Source organism: Oncorhynchus gorbuscha, unplaced genomic scaffold (assembly GCF_021184085.1).
Source record: "Oncorhynchus gorbuscha isolate QuinsamMale2020 ecotype Even-year unplaced genomic scaffold, OgorEven_v1.0 Un_scaffold_849, whole genome shotgun sequence".
Lineage (NCBI taxonomy): Eukaryota > Metazoa > Chordata > Actinopteri > Salmoniformes > Salmonidae > Oncorhynchus > Oncorhynchus gorbuscha.
Window position 1 is genome coordinate 132,859 of NW_025745839.1, and position 20,000 is coordinate 152,858.

A 20,000-nucleotide genomic window follows, 5' to 3' on the forward strand; every position below is an offset into this window, starting at 1 on the left:
TGTAAGGTAGCAGTGATAGTGTAAGGTAGCAGTGATAGTGTAAGGTAGCAGTGATAGTGTAAGGTAGCAGTGATAGTGTAAGGTAGCAGTGATAGTGTAAGGTAGCAGTGATATTGTAAGGTAGAAGTGATAGTGTAAGGTAGCAGTGATATTGTAAGGTAGCAGTGATAGCGTAAGGTAGCAGTGATAGTGTAAGGTAGCAGTGATAGTGTAAGGTAGCAGTGATATTGTAAGGTAGCAGTGACAGTGTAAGGTAGCAGTGATAGTTAGTGTAAGGTAGCAGTGATAGTTAGTGTAAGGTAGCAGTGATAGTGTAAGGTAGCAGTGATAGTGTAAGGTAGCAGTGATAGTGTAAGGTAGCAGTGACAGTGTAAGGTATGTTGATAGAAGTAACGCAACTTAATTGGATGGTTTCATAGTCATGGAAGTCTTGGAAGTCTATAGCCATGTGTTCTATGGAAGTGTAGAGTCATGTGTTCTATGGAAGTGTAGAGTCATGTGTTCTATGGAAGTCTATAGCCATGTGTTCTATGGAAGTGTAGCGTCATGTTCTATGGAAGTGTGGAGTCATGTGTTCTATGGAAGTGTAGAGTCATGTGTTCTATGGAAGTGTAGAGTCATGTTCTATGGAAGTGTAGAGTCATGTGTTCTATGGAAGTGTAGAGTCATGTGTTCTATGGAAGTGTAGAGTCATGTGTTCTATGGAAGTGTAGAGTCATGTGTTCTATGGAAGTGTAGAGTCATGTGTTCTATGGAAGTGTAGAGTCCTGTGTTCTATGGAAGTGTAGAGTCATGTGTTCTATGGAAGTGTGGAGTCATGTGTTCTATGGAAGTGTTGAGTCATGTGTTCTATGGAAGTGTGGAGTCATGTGTTCTATGGAAGTGTGGAGTCATGTGTTCTGTGGAAGTGTGGAGTCATGTGTTCTATGGAAGTGTAGAGTCGTGTTCTATGGAAGTGTAGAGTCATGTGTTCTGTGGAAGTGTGGAGTCATGTGTTCTATGGAAGTGTAGAGTCGTGTTCTATGGAAGTGTAGAGTCGTGTGTTCTATGGAAGTGTAGAGTCATGTGTTCTATGGAAGTGTGGAGTCATGTGTTCTATGGAAGTGTAGAGTCATGTGTTCTATGGAAGTGTGGAGTCATGTGTTCTATGGAAGTGTAGAGTCATGTGTTCTATGGAAGTGTAGAGTCATGTGTTCTATGGAAGTGTGGAGTCATGTGTTCTATGGAAGTGTAGAGTCGTGTGTTCTATGGAAGTGTAGAGTCATGTGTTCTATGGAAGTGTGGAGTCATGTGTTCTATGGAAGTGTAGAGTCATGTGTTCTATGGAAGTGTGGAGTCATGTGTTCTATTTGATTATAATGGCCTATGGACAGTTATTTTTGTGCAATTGTGGAATAATATGTTCCTTCACATGTCAGTATCTTTCATGAGGATAACCAAGAAGAGAGAAAATCATTAGGAGTCTGGTTTGAATCACCTTGCATTTCCTATCTTGTGGGTAATTAAACAATGTTTCACTCAACGTTGTATGCCTGTTTGAAGAAATACAAGTATATGTTCTGTATCAGTATTAAGCTTGTTGTGCCATGAGGGTTAATGAATCATGATGAATGGATATCTTAACCGTCTGGCAAATGAACGTCCAGTGAGGACAGCACCCATTCCCACATTCAAGATTCAGAAGAGGTAAGGGCAGAGTCCTGCATTTCTGCAGTTCAACCTCCAGTTACTGCTGGTGTGCTTGACAAAGCCTGACAAAATGGTATAACATGACAAATGATCAAATGCATGAACCCATGTTAAACATGAAGACACTTCAGACAAAGGGATCTAGTTCTGCACTAGACAGGATTCAGAACATCAGAATGGTGTTTAGACACTTTAGAGAGAGGACACGACACCAAAAGAGAAGGGATCTAATTCTGCACTAAACAGAACCTTTTCTGTTATCTCTCCCAGTCCCTGACAAGGTGTCTGATTCTGCACTAAACAGAACCTTTTCTGTTATCTCTCCCAGTCCCTGACAAGGTGTCTGATTCTGCACTAAACAGAACCTTTTCTGTTATCTCTCCCAGTCCCTGACAAGGTGTCTGATTCTGCACTAAACAGAACCTTTTCTGTTATCTCTCCCAGTCCCTGACAAGGTGTCTGATTCTGCACTAAACAGAACCCTTTTCTGTTATCTCTCCCAGTCCCTGACAAGGTGTCTGATTCTGCACTAAACAGAACCTTTTCTGTTATCTCTCCCAGTCCCTGACAAGGTGTCTGATTCTGCACTAAACAGAACCTTTTCTGTTATCTCTCCCAGTCCCTGACAAGGTGTCTGATTCTGCACTAAACAGAACCTTTTCTGTTATCTCTCCCAGTCCCTGACAAGGTGTCTGATTCTGCACTAAACAGAACCTTTTCTGTTATCTCTCCCAGTCCCTGACAAGGTGTCTGATTCTGCACTAAACAGAACCTTTTCTGTTATCTCTCCCAGTCCCTGACAAGGTGTCTGATTCTGCACTAAACAGAACCCTTTTCTGTTATCTCTCCCAGTCCCTGACAAGGTGTCTGATTCTGCACTAAACAGAACCTTTTCTGTTATCTCTCCCAGTCCCTGACAAGGTGTCTGATTCTGCACTAAACAGAACCCTTTTCTGTTATCTCTCCCAGTCCCTGACAAGGTGTTACACAACACTTGATTAAGTGGTGTTGCAACACACGGTGGGATGTTTCAGAACATCTCAGGATGATGTGTTTCAATACTCCAGAAAAGTTAAGGTTTTTTCTCCTTCAAGTTGGTGGCAGCTCAGTTGCCACTAGTTTTGATGTTACAAAGCACTCTGTTTTAACAGTGTAGTAAAACGAACGCGCGCGTGTGTGTGTGTGTGTAAACAGCCTCAGCTCAGATTCTTTCTGTTTCCTATACTTCTACTTCTTTATTAAACACTGCGTCACTCTCTCTCTATTTACCTGCTTTTCATCAGGGTGGGAAAACAACCTGGTAGAAGAGAGAAGGGGGGGGGACATAAGGGAAATGTACCGAACTAACCAATTCTATGACAGTTGTATTCTGCACCTTCTGTCTAATTAGTCTGTGAGGGCTGACTGACTCTGCTGGCCAGTCTGGTCAGGTTAAATAACACTGTACTGTAGTCAGTTTGATTTCCAGTGGGTTGGTCTCACAGGGATGTACTCAGTTATAGGAGGCCTGATTCAGTGCATCACAGCTTATGTCCATGAGGGAGGGAGGGATGGAGGGATGAGGAAGGGAAAGAGAGAGAGGTGAGAGATGGAGAGAGAAAGGGAGGGGGAATGGAGAGAGAGAGAGCAGTGAGAGCAGAAAGTGAGAGAGAGAGAGAGAGAGAGAGAGAGAGAGAGAGAGAGAGAGAGAGAGAGAGAGAGAGAGAGAGAGAGAGAGAGAGAGAAGCAGAGAGAGAGAGAGAGAGAGAGAGAGAGAGAGAGAGAGAGAGAGAGAGAGAGAGAGAGAGAAGAGAGAGAGAGAGAGAGAGAGAGAGAGAGAGAGAGAGAGGAAAGCAGAGAGAGAGAGAGAGAGAGAGAGAGAGCAGAGAGAGACCTGAGAGAGTGAAAGCAGAGAGAGAGATAGAGAGAGAGAGAGAGAGAGAGAGAGAGAGAGAGAGAGAGAAAGCAGAGAGAGAGAGAGAGAGAGTGAAAACAGAGAGAGTGACAGAGAGAGAGAGACAGAGAGAGGGAGCAGAGAGAGAGCAGAGAGAGAGAGTGAGCAGAGAGAGAGAGAGAGAGAGAGAGAGAGAGAGAGAGAGAGAGAGAGAGAGAGAGAGAGAGAGTGAGCAGAGAGAGAGAGAGAGAGTGACAGGCCGCTGCTGATATCTGCCAACACTTCTGCAAGGAGTTACTCTCTGTTTTTAAAGCTAACAGGCCCTATGACACACCCTCTCTCCACACTAGACTGCTACTCTGGGGTAGGAAGAGAGGGAGAGAGAGTGGAGGAGTAGAGTATTGAATAAATGAAAAGGCTCTAGTGAAGGCCTGTTTGAATAAATTGGCTAACACGTACTGTATGTCAAATTCATTGAATAAATTAGTATTGATCTTTGAATTGACTGCAGTAGAGTGTTTGACTGTGTGTGTGTGTGTGTGTGTGTGTGTGTGTGTGTGTGTGTGTGTGTGTGTGTGTGTGTGTGTGTGTGTGTGTGTGTGTGTGTGTGTGTGTGTGTGTGTGTGTGTGTGTGTGTGTGTGTGTGTGTGTGTGTGTGTGTGTGTGTGTGTGTGTGTGTAAATGTATGTATGTACAGTATGTGTGCGTGTGTGTGTGTGTGTGTGTGTGTGTGTGTGTGTGTGTGTGTGTGTGTGTGTGTGTGTGTGTGTGTGTGTGTGTGTGTGTGTGTGTGTGTGTGTGTGTGTGTGTGTGTGTGTGTGTGTGTAGATGCGTGGGGGTATGTGTGGGCGTGTGCGTGCATTTCCAGTCCTTGGTGAATAACAGATTACAGTTGAGCTTGAAACAAACACATTCATTTATCTATGAAATAAGTCATTTTCCCCAAGCTGTGTCTTCCACCATTAGAGACACTATGGAGACACTATGAGTGTGGTACCGGATGTATTCTCCCTGGACAAAGCCAGGCTATTTTTAGAGAGACCGCTCATTGACTGAATGGTACCAGTATCTGACTGACATCTTCAATATTTAATGATTCTTTATTTAACCATGGAAGTCACATTCAAATGAAAACAGACCACCTTTAAAATGATTCTACGATAGTAGACTGGACTCCATGATGAGAATGGCTATATTGTAGAAGCAAGAGGAAAGGGAAGGGAGGGGGGGAATTTTTAACAAATGAAGTTAATATCACAATGACACTATGGCATGACAAACTGAAAGCACAGGCGGCTTTGGAAATAAGCGTAATTTATTCAAATCTATTAAACCGAACGCATTTGGCGAGCGCCTCGGACCACTCAGATACGTTGTGAGTGTTAAGTGCGGCGTACACTCTAATGGTACAATTCTGAAGTGTCAGACTTAATTCCAACATGAAGCATTACAGCGCCGCGCCAGTAGCCCACGGAAATGGAATGGCATGTCTTGGGTAATGCCTTGTGTTCCCGGTAGGAACGTTGGAGGGAAAAGGTAGAGGAGAGAGGGGGAGAGAAAAGGTAGAGGAGAGAAAAGGTAGAGGAGAGAGGGGGAGGGAAAAGGTAGAGGAGAGAGGGGGAGAGGGTAGAGGAGAAGGGGAGAGAAAAGTAGAGGAGAGAGGGGGAGAGAAAAGGTAGAGGAGAGAGAGAGAAAAGGTAGAGGAGAGAGGGGGAGAGAAAAGGTAGAGGAGAGAGGGGAGAGAAAGAGGTAGAGGAGAGAGGGGAGAGAAAAGGTAAAGAGGGGGGAGAGAAAAGGTAGAGGAGAGAGGGGGGGAGAGAAAAGGTAGAGGAGAGAGGGAGAGAGAGAAAGGTAGAGGAGAGAGGGGAGAGAGAAAAGGTAGAGGAGAGAGGGTAGAGAGAAAGAGAAAAGGTAGAGGAGAGAGGGGAGAGAAAAGGTAGAGGAGAGAGGGGGAGAGAAAAGGTAGAGGAGAGAGGGGAGAGGAGAGAGGGGGAGAGAAAAGGTAGAGGAGAGAGGGAGAGAGAAAAGGAAGAGGAGAGAGAAGAGAAAAGGTAGAGGAGAGAGGGAGAGAGAAAAGGTAGAGGAGAGAGGGGAGAAAAAGGTAGAGGAGAGAGGGGAGAGAAAAGGTAGAAAAGAGGAGAGAGGGGGAGAGAAAAGGTAGAGGAGATAGAATAGAAAAGGTAGAGGAGAGAGGGGGATAGAAAAGGTAGAGGAAAGAGGGGGAGAGAAATGGTAGAGGAGAGAGGGAGAGAGAAAAGGTAGAGGAGAGAGGGGGAGAGAAAAGGTAGAGGAGAGAGGGGGAGAGAAAAGGTAGAGGAGAGAGGGGGAGAGAAAAGGTAGAGGAGAGAGGGGGAGAGAAAAGGTGGTGGAGAGAGGGAGAGAGAAAAGGTAGAGGAGAGAGGGGGAGAGAAAAGGTAGAGGAGAGAGGGGGAGAGAAAATGTAGAAGAGAGAGGGGGAGAGAAAATGTAGAGGAGAGAGGGGGAGAGAAAAGGTAGAGGAGAGAGGGGGAGAGAAAAGGAAGTATTTTGTTCCCAGCATTATCCCAATGGGAATGTTCTCTCACGCTGTAGGTATTATAACAGTGACAGTTATTAGACTTGTTGTTTGAGAAGGAGACACACAGTCCTAAAGGGGCTGGACATTTCCCTTATCCCCCCCCCTTCTCTCTTCTACCAGGTTGTTTTCCCACCCTGATCAAAAGCAGGTAAATAGAGAGAGAGTGACGCAGTGTTTAATAAAGGAGTAGAAGTATAGGAGACGGGAAACAGAAAGAATCTGAGCTGAGGCTGTTTACACACACACACACACACACACACACACACACACACACACACACACACACACACACACACACACACACACACACACACACACACACACACACACACACACACACACACACACACACACACACACACACACACACACACACACACACACACACACACACACACACACACACGTTTTAAATACATTATTTGAATCCACAAATGTACATTAAAAAAGGATCCAAACATTTCTAAGGTCCCTGTATGAATGGCCCTCAAGGGGACAGAAAGCATCTCCTTCCCCAAACAGCTAGGCAGCCGAGGACAGCTGAAACAGAGCAGTATCTAGCCAACTGCTTAACCATAGGTTTTGGCAGACCTGCAATCTGGAGGCCGCGCGCTGCACGCCTGTTTACGTGGCCGAGACTGCCAAATATCAGCGCCACCAGCTTGCACCTACACCCGAGGCTGTCCAGGCACACCACGAGGGGCTGGTATTAAAGAAGCTTGTCGGTGAAGGCTCCATGTAGCCGTCGGGTGTAGTTGGGGCTGTTTACTGACAAACAAAAACACACACACACATGCTTATCTCTGAGGAGTAGAAGAAGTGAGGTGCTTTCCCAATTAGTTATGGAAGTTTTATCGGAAAGTCACACATTAAAAGACGGCTGTGAATCTCAGACACACTGTCACACGCACGCACGCACGCACGCACGCACGCACGCACGCACACACACACACACACACACACACACACACACACACACACACACACACACACACACACACACACACACACACAACACAAACACACACACGTGTGTATGTATGTACACACATACATACACACATATACACGAGGACACACACACACTCATACAAACGCTGTGGAGGAATGGCCATTGGTAATTCATGAAGAGTGTGTGTAATCATCTTCAGTGATCTGTGTGTGTAATGTGTGTGTGTGCTGTGTATCTCACTGTGTTTGCTCAGAGCTGGTCCTCCATAGGGAATGTGTGTGTGTGTGGAGGTATCAGGTATGTGATGGCTGTGTGGTAATAGGATCCGTGGTGAGGCCTGGTCTCTGACACACAGCGTCTGACCCTGAGCTGGCCCATGCATTATTCACAGCTGACTGTCTGAGGAGGCTAGGACACACACACACACACACCCCTCCTTCATGCCTGGCCTGTCTCTCACTTCACTCTCTTTTTCACTTTGTGATAGTCTGGTTTCCTCTGTAGCTCCTCTTCTCTTTCTATTAGTCCTTTAGTAGCAGACACACACACACACACACACACACACACACACACACACACACACACACACACACACACACACACACACACACACACACACACACACACACACACACACACACACACACACACACACACACACACACACACACACACACACACACACACACACACACACACACACACACACACACACACACACACACACAGTATTTCCTGTGAATGTAAGGGAATTCTACCTGTCTTGTCTTACAGTTGTTATAATTGACTGTAATAAACCATGCAGCCCTGTTGTTCTAGCTGTCCCCCCCACAATCATTCTGCTGGCCTAGGTGCCAGGCCTGGGAAATTGCCAGGAGTGTGTGTGTGCGTGCTTTTGTGTGGGCGCAGTAAATAAACACTAGGAGTCAATGGGCTGCTTTGTTTGTCCAGATGAGCCCACTAACAACAGGTATTGACCCAAACAGACTAGAGGAGAGGAGAGATAGACCCAACCAAATCATGAGAGAACTAAAAGATAATTACTTGACACATTGGGAAGAATTAACAAAAAAACAGAGCAAACTAGAATGTTATTTGGCACTAAACAGAGAGTACACAGTGGCAGAATACCTGACCACTGTGACTGACCCTAAACAGAGAGTACACAGTGGCAGTGAGAATACCCTGACCACAGTGACTGACCCTAAACAGAGTACACAGTGGCAGAATACCTGACCACAGTGACTGACCCTAAACAGAGAGTACACAGTGGCACAATACCTGACCACCGTGACTGACCCTAAACAGAGAGTACACAGTGGCAGAATACCTGACCACCGTGATTGACACAAATTTAAGGAAAGATTTGACTATGTACAGACCCAGTGAGCATAGCCTTGCTATTGAGAATGGTTGCTGTAGGCAGACCTGGCTCTCAAGAGAAGAAGACAGACAGACCCAGTATGTCTTGCTCAGTGAGGCTCTCACAGAGAAGACAGACATGTACAGACCCAGTGAGCATAGCCTTGCTAAGAATGGTTGCAAACCTGTTCATCTCATGAAATGTAAATGCAGACACATTGAAACAAAGTTCATCTCATAGAAGCAGTGGGAGACTGATCTCAGCTGCCCTAAAGCTGGTGTCATCTTACATGGCTTCTTATGATAGATCCCAGTGGTCTCATAGACTTTAGTGACAGAAGAGATGTTTGTCAGTGTCCCTGCAGGGAAAGGTGATCTAAGGGTCCCTATCAGGCTCAGACATCTTTGTGAAGTCTGAGAGTTCCGAGCTCTCTGGTTGGACAGGCTGCGGACGGACAGGTGTAGTAGTCGGGCGCTGGCCAATCAGAAAGGCCGATTTGCCTGACCAGTATCACACAGGAACAAAAGGCTTCCTGTAACTCATCAGTGCTGAGGGATAGCTGCGCACACACACTCACTCACTTGATGACTTGATTCAATGCAGTGGACAACTGATATTTAACTGATATTTCTGCTGTTGTGTGTGGCACAAATAAAGTAATGGCGAGCAAGATGGAGAAGGGTTGAGAGATGCAGTGGTACTAGTCTGCACTGCCAGGCTGCATCTCACTGTTGAGACAGAGAGAGTAACTACTGTCTCGCTCTCCTCCGTCTGCCTCTTCCTTCCTCTTATTTCTCCCCCTCACATCAAAGCAAGCAGCCTCTAGCCCTGCCATATGTCCACCATCTTGTGTCTTAGAATTCCCACAGGTGTGGCCTGGATAAACATACAGTAGAGCTCTCTCTCTCTCTTCTCTTTCTCTCTCTCTCTCTCTGTGTCATCAGTAGGAGCCCTTACCCCTGTCATCAGTAGGAGCCCTTATCCCTGTCATCAGTAGGAGCCCTGTCATCAGTAGGAGCCCTTATCCCTGTCATCAGTAGGAGCCCTTATCCCTGTCATCAGTAGGAGCCCTTAACCCTCCCCTTATCACTGTCATCAGTAGGAGCCCTTATCCCTGTCATCAGTAGGAGCCCTTATCCCTGTCATCAGTAGGAGCCCTTATCCCTGTCATCAGTAGGAGCCCTTATCCCTGTCATCAGTAGGAGCCCTGTCATCAGTAGGAGCCCTTATCCCTGTCATCAGTAGGAGCCCTGTCATCAGTAGGAGCCCTTATCCCTGTCATCAGTAGGAGCCCTTATCCCTGTCATCAGTAGGAGCCCTTATCCCTGTCATCAGTAGGAGCCCTTATCCCTGTCATCAGTAGGAGCCCTTATCCCTGTCATCAGTAGGAGCCCTTATCCCTGTCATCAGTAGGAGCCCTTAACCCTGTCATCAGTAGGAGCCCTTATCACTGTCATCAGTAGGAGCCCTTATCCCTGTCATCAGTAGGAGCCCTTATTCCTGTCATCAGTAGGAGCCCTTATCCCTGTCATCAGTAGGAGCCCTTATCCCTGTCATCAGTAGGAGCCCTTATCCCTGTCATCAGTCGGAGCCCTTATCCCGGCATGTGGGAGAAAATAATGAATATCGAGGGCAAAAATAATTGGTTTTTCCACACTGAAAAGAGGTGAGTGGAAATAGGTTTGTTTCACTGGTGCGGTTATTTGTCTCCAGATAAATGATCTTCATTAGAGAATTCCTGCACCGCCCACCTGTCCCCACTACCCTGCTGCCACCGTAATGAGACAGACCGAGGGATGAGGGGTGGAGAGAGGGCGAAATAGGGGGGTGAAAGAGAGTTTGAGAAAGAGACAGGGCGAAAGGAAGGGTGGAGAGAAGAAAGGAGGGTGTTGAGAGAGCCAGGTTCTTTGACCTCACATCCCAGGAGCTGGAAAAACACCAGATATCAATAAATATTTTTGGAATGAACACTGAAAACATACTGAACAAAAATATAAACGCAACATGCTACAATTTACAACATTTGACTGAGTTACAGTTTATATAAGAAAATCTGTCAATTTAATCAAATGTATTAGGTCCTAATCTATGGATTTCACATGACTGGTCAGGGGTGCAGCCATGGGTGGGCCTGGGAGGGCATAGGCCTCACAAAAAGGCTTTATTACAGAAAGTAATACTCAGTTTAATCAGCTGTCCAGGTGGATGGCCTCAGACGATTCTGCAGCTGAAGAAGCTGGATGTGGAGGTCCTGGGCTGGCGTGGTCCTGGGCTGGCGTGGTCCTGGGCTGGCGTGGTTATGGTGGTTGTGAGGTCGGTTGGACGTACTGCCAAATTCTCAAAGACAACATTGGACGCTGCTTATGGTGAACATTCAATTGTCTGGCAACAGCTCTGGTGGACATTCCTGCAGCCAGCATGCCAATTGTACTCTCGCTCAAAACCTGAGACAACAGCTCTGGTGGACATTCCTGCAGCCAGCATGCCAATTGTACTCTCGCTCAAAACCTGAGACAACAGCTCTGGTGAACATTCCTGCAGCCAGCATGCCAATTGTACTCTCGCTCAAAACCTGAGACAACAGCTCTGGTGAACATTCCTGCAGCCAGCATGCCAATTGTACTCTCGCACAAAACCTGAGACATCTGTGGCATTATGTTGTGTGACAAAACTGCACCTTGTCCCCAGCACCTGTCAGGTGGATGGATTATCTTGGCAAAGGAGAAATGCTCCCTGATAGGGATGTAAACTAATTTATGCAGAACATTTTAGAGAAATAGGCTTTTTGTGCGTACGGATCACTACTGGGACCTTTTTATTTCAACTCATGAAACATGGGGCCAACACTTTCCATGTTGTCTTTCTATGTCTGTTCTGTATATAGAGATAGTGGGAAAGAAAGGAAGCAAGGCCGGTGGAAAGGAAGGAGGTGATGAAGGGGAAAGCAGAGAAACATTCTGGCCAAACATGAAAAGGAATAGAGAGAGAAAGGGGGAAAGAGGAAGAGGGAATTAGAATTGTTTCATGGCTGTTTGAAAAAGACAGTCATTTGTAATAGCCTAGCATCGTCAGGCTACCGTGTTTTCTCTCTGTTTCGTCCTTGTTGGGTACACAGAAGGTTTGGGTCTCAAATGGGACCATTGGGCTCTGGTCAGAAGTATTGCACTATATAGAAAATCGGGTGCCATTTGGAATGGAGACAGCCCAGCAAACACATGTTCTCTCACATCCGTCTGAAGTAAAGAAAATAAGAAGGGCCTGAGTGAGCCCACTAAGTCATTCTGGGGGAGAAGAGCGGCTGGGTTTGCCTCTGCTGGTGGTGATTGAGAGGGTTTTTGCGACGACAAAAACAAGATTGCTTTTTTGTGAAAATAAGAGAAAAAAAATCAAATCCCCCTGTGGGGTCGAAGTCCATCTGAGAGCCATGTTGGGTCCTCTCATGTTGAATGCTCTCAATCTGATAGACAGAAAGGTAGAGAGAGGGAATGAAAGTGAGAGAGATAGAGAGAACATGATTTCCGGGAGCGGAGGAATGGAGTCTGTCAGACAAGCCTGGAGAGAGCGATAGTGGGAATGGAGTGAGAGAATGTTTGAGGGAGAGAAAGATTGGCACAAGGCCAGCAGGTCACCGTGTACCTCAGATTAAACAAGCCGAGCCCGCAGGTCTCCCTCTCAAACTCTCTAGCACTCTGTGATTGAGAAAAAGAGAGGGATCTAGACAGAGAGAGAGAAGGAGAGGGAGAGAATGATGGAATGAGGAAAGGTCAGTGAGAGCGCCCCCTGCCTGGTCACAGTGCTCAGAGGCACTCCATCCATGGGGAGAGAGATAGGAGGGAGGCCTGTCAGTCACTGCAGCCAGGGGGATGGGGGGGCTAGTTTCCCTCAAGATACCTTTCCTCTTTCACGTCTCCTCTCTCTCTCTCTCTCTCTCTCTCTCTCTCTCTCTCTCTCTCTCTCTCTCTCAGTAGGGAGGGGGGATAAAGGGTAGATTAGCTGGCTGTGTCAACCTGCCGGCTAGTGGTGATCACACGTCAAATGCCACTGTGGTCACTCACAGAGTTAAGGGACCCCTCAGGGCTCCGACTGTCTGAGATGGTGTTAGCCACAAGGTGTGACAAATACACACAGGCACGCACACACACATACACCCCTCAGCAGGGCACAACAGTTCTGATGATGGACATGCCCACTGCAGTTCCAGCCCAGGTCCCCAGTGCCACAGTAGCACTCTGAGGTTTTTATCAGTTCTAACGGTGTCAGCTGGGCGTGCTGCCCTGGGGACAGGCAGGGTGAGATGAAGTGACAAGGCTATACCCAGCCTGCTAATGTCCTCGTCTCCTTCACAGTCCTCTAGCTCACCCACGGTTTCCATTTGCACCCAGTGTGAGCGAAGGCCGCATCTCTGCCTGTCTGTAATAGAAAAAGAGAAGACGTTTGTAAGGTTGAGGAAAGAGACTGAGATGTGATAATCAATAGAAGATGTTGTTTCCAAATGCTGAACATCAACTCAGACCTAGAGGAAGACCTAGAGGAAGACCTAGAGGAAGCCATAGAGAAAGACCTAGAGAAAGACCTAGAGAAAGACCTAGAGGAAGACCTAGAGAAAGACCTAGAGAAAGACCTAGAGGAAGACCTAGAGGAAGACCTAGAGGAAGCCACAGAGAAAGACCTAGAGAAAGACCTAGAGAAAGACTTAGAGAAAGACCTAGAGGAAGACCTAGAGAAAGACCTAGAGAAAGACCTAGAGGAAGCCCTAGAGGAAGACCTAGAGAAAGACCTAGAGAAAGACCTAGAGAAAGACCTATAGAAAGCCCTAGAGAAAGACCTAGAGAAAGACCTAGAGAAAGACCTAGAGGAAGACCTAGAGAAAGACCTAGAGGAAGACCTAGAGGAAGACCTAGAGAAAGACCTAGAGAAAGACCTAGAGGAAGCCCTAGAGGAAGACCTAGAGAAAGACCTAGAGAAAGCCCTAGAGAAAGACCTAGAGAAAGACCTAGAGAAAGACCTAGAGGAAGACCTAGAGAAAGACCTAGAGAAAGCCCTAGAGAAAGACCTAGAGAAAAACCTAGAGAAAGACCTAGAGAAAGACATAGAGAAAGACCTAGAGGAAGAGCTAGAGAAAGACCTAGAGAAAGCCTAGGAGATGCCGGCAAGCCAGAACACCTCATTGGGGAGAGTCTTTGAGGAGAACCAGACTCCACAGGCGGCCCAATTTGAGGGTCACACATCCACTGTGGCTCCGATACCTCACGAGAACCGGGGCAGTTAGCCGCTGTGGCTAACTGCCCTCCAGCATGGAGAACTTGGGTTACCGTGGCAACTCTAGAAAGTTGTTAATTAAAATCCAGCTGTGTAGCAGATAGGTCTAATCACTGGGATGAAACAGAGAGGGGGGAAGGAGAGAGTGGACCTGCTTAGGTTTCACACCGCAGGGTTTTCCACTTCTCACACTGTGAAGTAGGCCGATAGAAGCTGTTTCTTCAAGGCTTCTTCTGTGCCTGTTGAATACTCACAGCTGTTTATTTCAGATTGAATACTATGGAATGTTAGTGTATTAATTCTGCCTGTGGCCATTTAGAATGCATAATCACAAGGACAAGAACACAGTGACATACATCCTCCACATGTGCAGTATGAACGTCTACATTCATACAATACTATCAGATCGCTCTTGTCAATTCACAGTATCATCAACTTTAGGAGTAAGGAGGAATACAGTCCAACACAGTGGGGAGGCAGACAGGCAGAAACAATGCCTATAGAAACCACATCAGCAGATTGACTTCCTCTTGTTGTGTAATGCTGCACCTCAACAAAGACTCCATGATGGGTTGTTAAGGAGTCTGACGGCTCGCTCTCTGTTCCATTGTACTGTATTGTTTCTAATGCTACAGATGAATGTCATCTCATCCCCGAGCCCCTCCAACTCAGCTTCACAGAGACGCTCAGCCTGAAGCTCAATATTGATGTTCTAACAGTGAATATGGAAGGGAGCGTTTATGATTAGCATTGATTGACACTGAGAGTGGTTCCAGGTTCCTGCCCCCACACTCCTCCTCTCTCTCTCTCTCTCTCTCTCTCTCTCTCTCTCTCTCTCTCTCTCTCTCTCTCTCTCTCTCTCTCTCTCTCTCTCTCTCTCTCTCTCTCTCTCTCTCTCTCTCTCTCTCTCTCTCTCTCTCTCTCTCTCTCTCTCTCTCTCTCTCTCTCTCTCTCTCTCTCTCTCTCTCTCTCTGTCTCTCTCTCTCTCTCTCTCTCTCTCTCTCTCTCTCTCTCTCTCTCTCTCTCTCTCTCTCTCTCTCTCTCTCTCTCTCTCTGTCTCCTGCCATATAATCTCTGACTCTCACAATGGAATAAAGGAGACAGCTAGCATTATAACCTTGTCTTGATGAGTAAGTACCCACGTTGAAACACGTTGCCGTTAGAAGACTGATGCTCCTTTGTTTTCCCTCTCTCTTTCTTTTAATCTTTACCTCTCTCTCTCTCTCTCTCTCTCTCTCTCTCTCTCTCTCTCTCTCTCTCTCTCTCTCTCTCTCTCTCTCTCTCTCTTCTCTCTCTCTCTCTCTCTCTCTCTCTCTCTCTCTCTCTCTCTCTCTCTCTCTCTCTCTCTCTCTCTCTCTCTCTCTCTCTCTCTCTCTCTCTCTCTCTCACTCTGTCTCAATTCAATTCAATTCAATTCAAGGGCTTTATTGGCATGGGAAACATGTGTTAACATTGCCAAAGCAAGTGAGGTAGACAACATACAAAGTGAATATATAAAGTGAAAAACAACAAAAATTAACAGTAAACATTACACATACAACAGTTTCAAAACAGTAAAGACATTACAAATATCATATTATATATATATATATATATATATATATATATATATATACAATGTACTCTCTCTCTCTCTCTTCTCTCTCTCTTTCTCTCTCTCTCTCTCTCTCTCTCTCTCTCTCTCTCTCTCTCTCTCTCTCTCTCTCTCTCTCTCTCTCTCTCTCTCTCTCTCTCTCTCTCTCTCTCTCTCTCTCTCTCTCTCTCTCTCTCTCTCTCTCTCTCTCTCTCTCTCTCTCTCTCTCTCTCTATATATATATATATATATATATATATATATATATATATATATATAGTATATACAGTATATACAAGTTCATTATTACTTACATTGTCAAAGTATACATATCGAAAATAGAAAATAAAATAAAAATATATATTTATATATAAAATATATATATATTTATACATAAATAAATAAATAAATGGTGAGACCAAGAGCAATAATAATAGTAGTAGACATGGGATTACCATTAACAACTACAAAAACAATATTAATGAGAACAACAATACATTAAAACAATGGTAGTAGACCAGAGTCAACATTGCTGAGAAGACACATGACCTGGTATAAAAGACAAAACAAAACAAGATGGGAAATATTATCGACATTACTTTCACCCAATAAATATTTAATTTTTTCTTCATCTTTTATAGTTTCAAATTCTTTGTATTGAATTATAATTTTGGGAAAGAAATATTCTCTTGCTCTACATGCATTATTTGGAGTTTTTCTTTGCACTTGCAATACAGTCTTGCAAAACTCTGCATGCAGTATTTGGATTGGATGTTTGTCCCATTTGGTGAATTCATTATTAGAGATTGGACCCCATACTTCACTGCCATATAGAGCAATTGGTTCCATAACTTCTTTAACATTTTTGAGGCAGATTCTAATTGGAATTTTGATTTTGATGTTCCTTTTAATGGCATAGAATGCTCTTCTTGCTTTGTCTCTCAGCTCATTCACAGCCATGTGAAAGCTACCTGTGTTGCTGATATTTAGTCCTAGATATGTGTAGTTTTTGGTGTGTTCTAATAGAACTGTGTCCAAATTTATATTTGTCATCCTTATTTTTTTAACCTTTTTTGGAATAGCATTATATTTGTTTTTTTTTAGGTTAATGGTCAGAGCCCAGGTCTGACAGAACCTGTGAAGACGATCTAGGTGCTACTGTAACCCCTCTTTAGTGGGAGTCAGCAGCACCAGGTCATCTGCATACAGCAGACACTTGATTTCAGTGTTGTTTAGGGTGATACCAGGTGCTGCCGATTCTTCTAATGTTTTTGCCAATTTCTTAATGTAGATGTTAAATAGTGTTGAACTTATAGGGCAGCCCTGTTTCACTCCCCGTCCTAGAGAGAAGAAGTCTGTATCCACAGGATTCTGATAGTCTTTGACTGCTGATTCAAGGCTTTATCATTTTTCATGTATATCTTTTTGTTCTGGGCTCTTTGTTATATTGCTGTAGAGGTTTGCAAAGTGATTTCTCCACATATCCCCATTTTGGAGAACCAATTCCTCATGATGAGGTTTGTTTAATTTATTCCAATTCTCCCAGAAGTGGTTTGATTCTATGGATTCCTCAGTTCCATCCATCTGATTTCTAATGTGCTGTTCCTTTTTGTTCTTAGGGTGTGTTTGTAATGCTTCAGTGTTTCCCCATATTGAAGGTGTATGTTTGTTCTCAGGGTGTGTTTGTAATGCTTCAGTGTTTCCCCATATTGAAGGTGTATGTTTGTTCTTAGGGTGTGTTTGTATTGCTTCAGTGTTTCCCCATATTGAAGGTGTATGTTTGTTCTCAGGGTGTGTTTGTAATGCTTCAGTGTTTCCCCATATTGAAGGTGTATGTTTGTTCTTAGGGTGTGTTTGTAATGCTTCAGTGTTTCCCCATATTGAAGGTGTATGTTTGTTCTCAGGGTGTGTTTGTAATGCTTCAGTGTTTCCCCATATTGAAGGTGTATGTTTGTTCTTAGGGTGTGTTTGTATTGCTTCAGTGTTTCCCCATATTGAAGGTGTATGTTTGTTCTCAGGGTGTGTTTGTATTGCTTCAGTGTTTCCCCATATTGAAGGTGTATGTTTGTTCTTAGGGTGTGTTTGTATTGCTTCAGTGTTTCCCCATACTGAAGGTGTATGTTTGTTCTCAGGGTGTGTTTGTATTGCTTCAGTGTTTCCCCATATTGAAGGTGTATGTTTGTTCTCAGTTGTTTGTATTTTCAGTGTTTCTGAGAAGGTGTGTTGTGTTTGTATTGCTTCAGTGTTTCCCCATATTGAAGGTGTATGTTTGTTCTTAGGGTGTGTTTGTATTGCTTCAGTGTTTCCCCATATTGAAGGTGTATGTTTGTTCTTAGGGTGTGTTTGTATTGCTTCAGTGTTTCCCCATATTGAAGGTGTATGTTTGTTCTTAGGGTGTGTTTGTATTGCTTCAGTGTTTCCCCATATTGAAGGTGTATGTTTGTTCTTAGGGTGTGTTTGTAATGCTTCAGTGTTTCCCCATATTGAAGGTGTATGTTTGTTCTCAGGGTGTGTTTGTAATGCTTCAGTGTTTCCCCATATTGAAGGTGTATATTTTTGTTGTCTGGTTCTCTGGGTTTTTGATTAGATATATTTCTCAATGACTTTCTTAGATTTTTGCAATCATTATCAAACCATTTTCATTATCTGTTATTTCTGGTTTGCTCTTATGCTTCTTTAGATTAGCAAAGGAGGCCAATTTGTCAAATGTAAAGTTTATGTTCCAAACAGTCACATTTACACCTTCATTGTTTGTTAAGGCTAAAAAGATTGTATTTTTGGCTACTAATTGCTCTTTGGTAGATGTCTGTACTGTTTGCACTCCATCTATAGGCCTGTTTTGTACCATGTCATTTATTGGGCCGTGATGCTTCATGGTTGGGTTCTGCTCTTCTCAGATACACTGTGATTTTACTGTGGTCTGAGAGAGGTGTTAGTGGGCTGACTGTGAAGGTTCTGAGAGACTCTGGGTTGGTCTGAGAGAGGTGTTAGTGGGCTGACTGTGAAGGCTCTGAGAGAGGTGTTAGTGGGCTGACTGTGAAGGCTCTGAGAGAGGTGTTAGTGGGCTGACTGTGAAGGCTCTGAGAGAGGTGTTAGTGGGCTGACTGTGAAGGCTCTGAGAGAGGTGTTAGTGGGCTGACTGTGAAGGCTCTGAGAGAGGTGTTAGTGGGCTGACTGTGAAGGCTCTGAGAGACCCAGTGGTCTGAGAGAGGTGTTACTGACTGTGAGGTGTAGGTGTACTCTGGGTTGGTCTGAGAGAGGTGTTAGTGGGCTGACTGTGAAGGCTCTGAGAGACTCTGGGTTGGTCTGAGTAGGTGTTAGTGGGCTGACTGTGAAGGCTCTGAGCTGTAGGTGTTACCTGACTGTGAAGAGTCTCTGAGCCTACCATTGACTATGTACAGACCCAGTGTTCCACAGAGCTGTAGGTGTACCTACCAAAAGAGTCCCCTCTCAGCCTAGTTGTTACTGACTGTGAAGGCTCTGACAGAGCTGTAGGTGTTAGTCCCCTCTGTGAGGCCTACCATTGACTATGTACAGACTCTGAGTGTTCCACAGAGCTGTAGGTGTGAGAGACTCTGGGTTGGTCTGAAGAGAGTCCCCTCTGTGAAGGCTCTGAGAGACCTGTGGTTGACTGAGAGAAGCTGTTCCATTTTTGTTTTTCAGACTGTGAAGTGTTCTGAGAGAGGTGTTAGTGGGCTGACTTGTGCTTCCTGTCTGTGGGGAGGGAAAGGTGTTGTTCCTGTCTGTCTGTGGGGAGGGAGAGGTTGTGCTTCCTGTCTGTGGGGGAGGGAAAGGTTGTTGCTTCCTGTCTGTCTGTGGGGAGGGAAAGGTTGTTGCTTCCTGTCTGTATGTGGGGAGGGAAAGGTTGTTGTGGGCTGTCTGTGAAGGGAAAGGTTGTTGCTTCCTGTCTGTCTATGGGGAGGAAGTAGTCTACAGTGCTGCTTCCAAGGGATGAGCTGTAGGTGTACTGTCTGTGGGGAAAGAGTCCCCTTCAGCCTACCATTGACTATGTACAGACCCAGTGTTCCACAGAGCTGTAGGTGTACCTACCAAAAGAGTCCCTTCTCAGCCTACCATTGACTATGTACAGACCCAGTGTTCCACAGAGCTGTAGGTGTACCTACCAAAAGAGTCCCCTCCAGCCTACCATTGACTGTGTACAGACCTAGTGTTCCACAGAGCTGTAGGTGTACCTAGGGAAAGAGTCCCCTTGCCTACCATTGACTATGTACAGACCCAGTGTTCCACAGAGCTGTAGGTGGGGAGGGAAAGAGTCCCCTTGCCTACCATTGACTGTGGGGAGAAAGTGTTCCACAGAGCTGTCTGTGGGGAGGGAAAGAGTCCCCTTCAGCCTCCTGACTATGTACAGACCCAGTGTTCCACAGAGCTGTGGGGACAAGGTGTACTCCATTTTTGTTTTTCAGTTTGTCATAGTTGTTTCTATGGGGGTCTGTGGGGAGGGACAGGTTGTTGCTTCCTGTCTGTGGGGAGGGAAAGGTTGTTGCTTCCTGTCTGTCTGTGGGGAGGGACAGGTTGTTGCTTCCTGTCTGTCTGTGGGGAGGGAAAGGTTGTTGCTTCCTGTCTGTCTGTGGGAGGGAAAGGTTGTTGCTTCCTGTCTGTCTGTGGGGAGGGAAAGGTTGTTGCTTCCTGTCTGTATGTGGGGAGGGAAAGGTTGTTGCTTCCTGTCTGTGGGGAGGGAAAGGTTGTTGCTTCCTGTCTGTCTGTGGGGAGGGA

The 20,000-nt window shown here is 45.4% G+C and overlaps 1 protein-coding gene across 1 annotated transcript in view; it reads left to right on the top strand.

Annotated features, from left to right (window-relative positions):
• LOC124020538 (plexin-A4-like) overlaps positions 1–20,000 on the top strand; it is a gene marked incomplete at its 3' end in the record, with an annotated part of 200,237 nt that overhangs the window by 57,237 nt on the left and 123,000 nt on the right. The gene's annotated exons all lie outside the window — the stretch shown is intronic.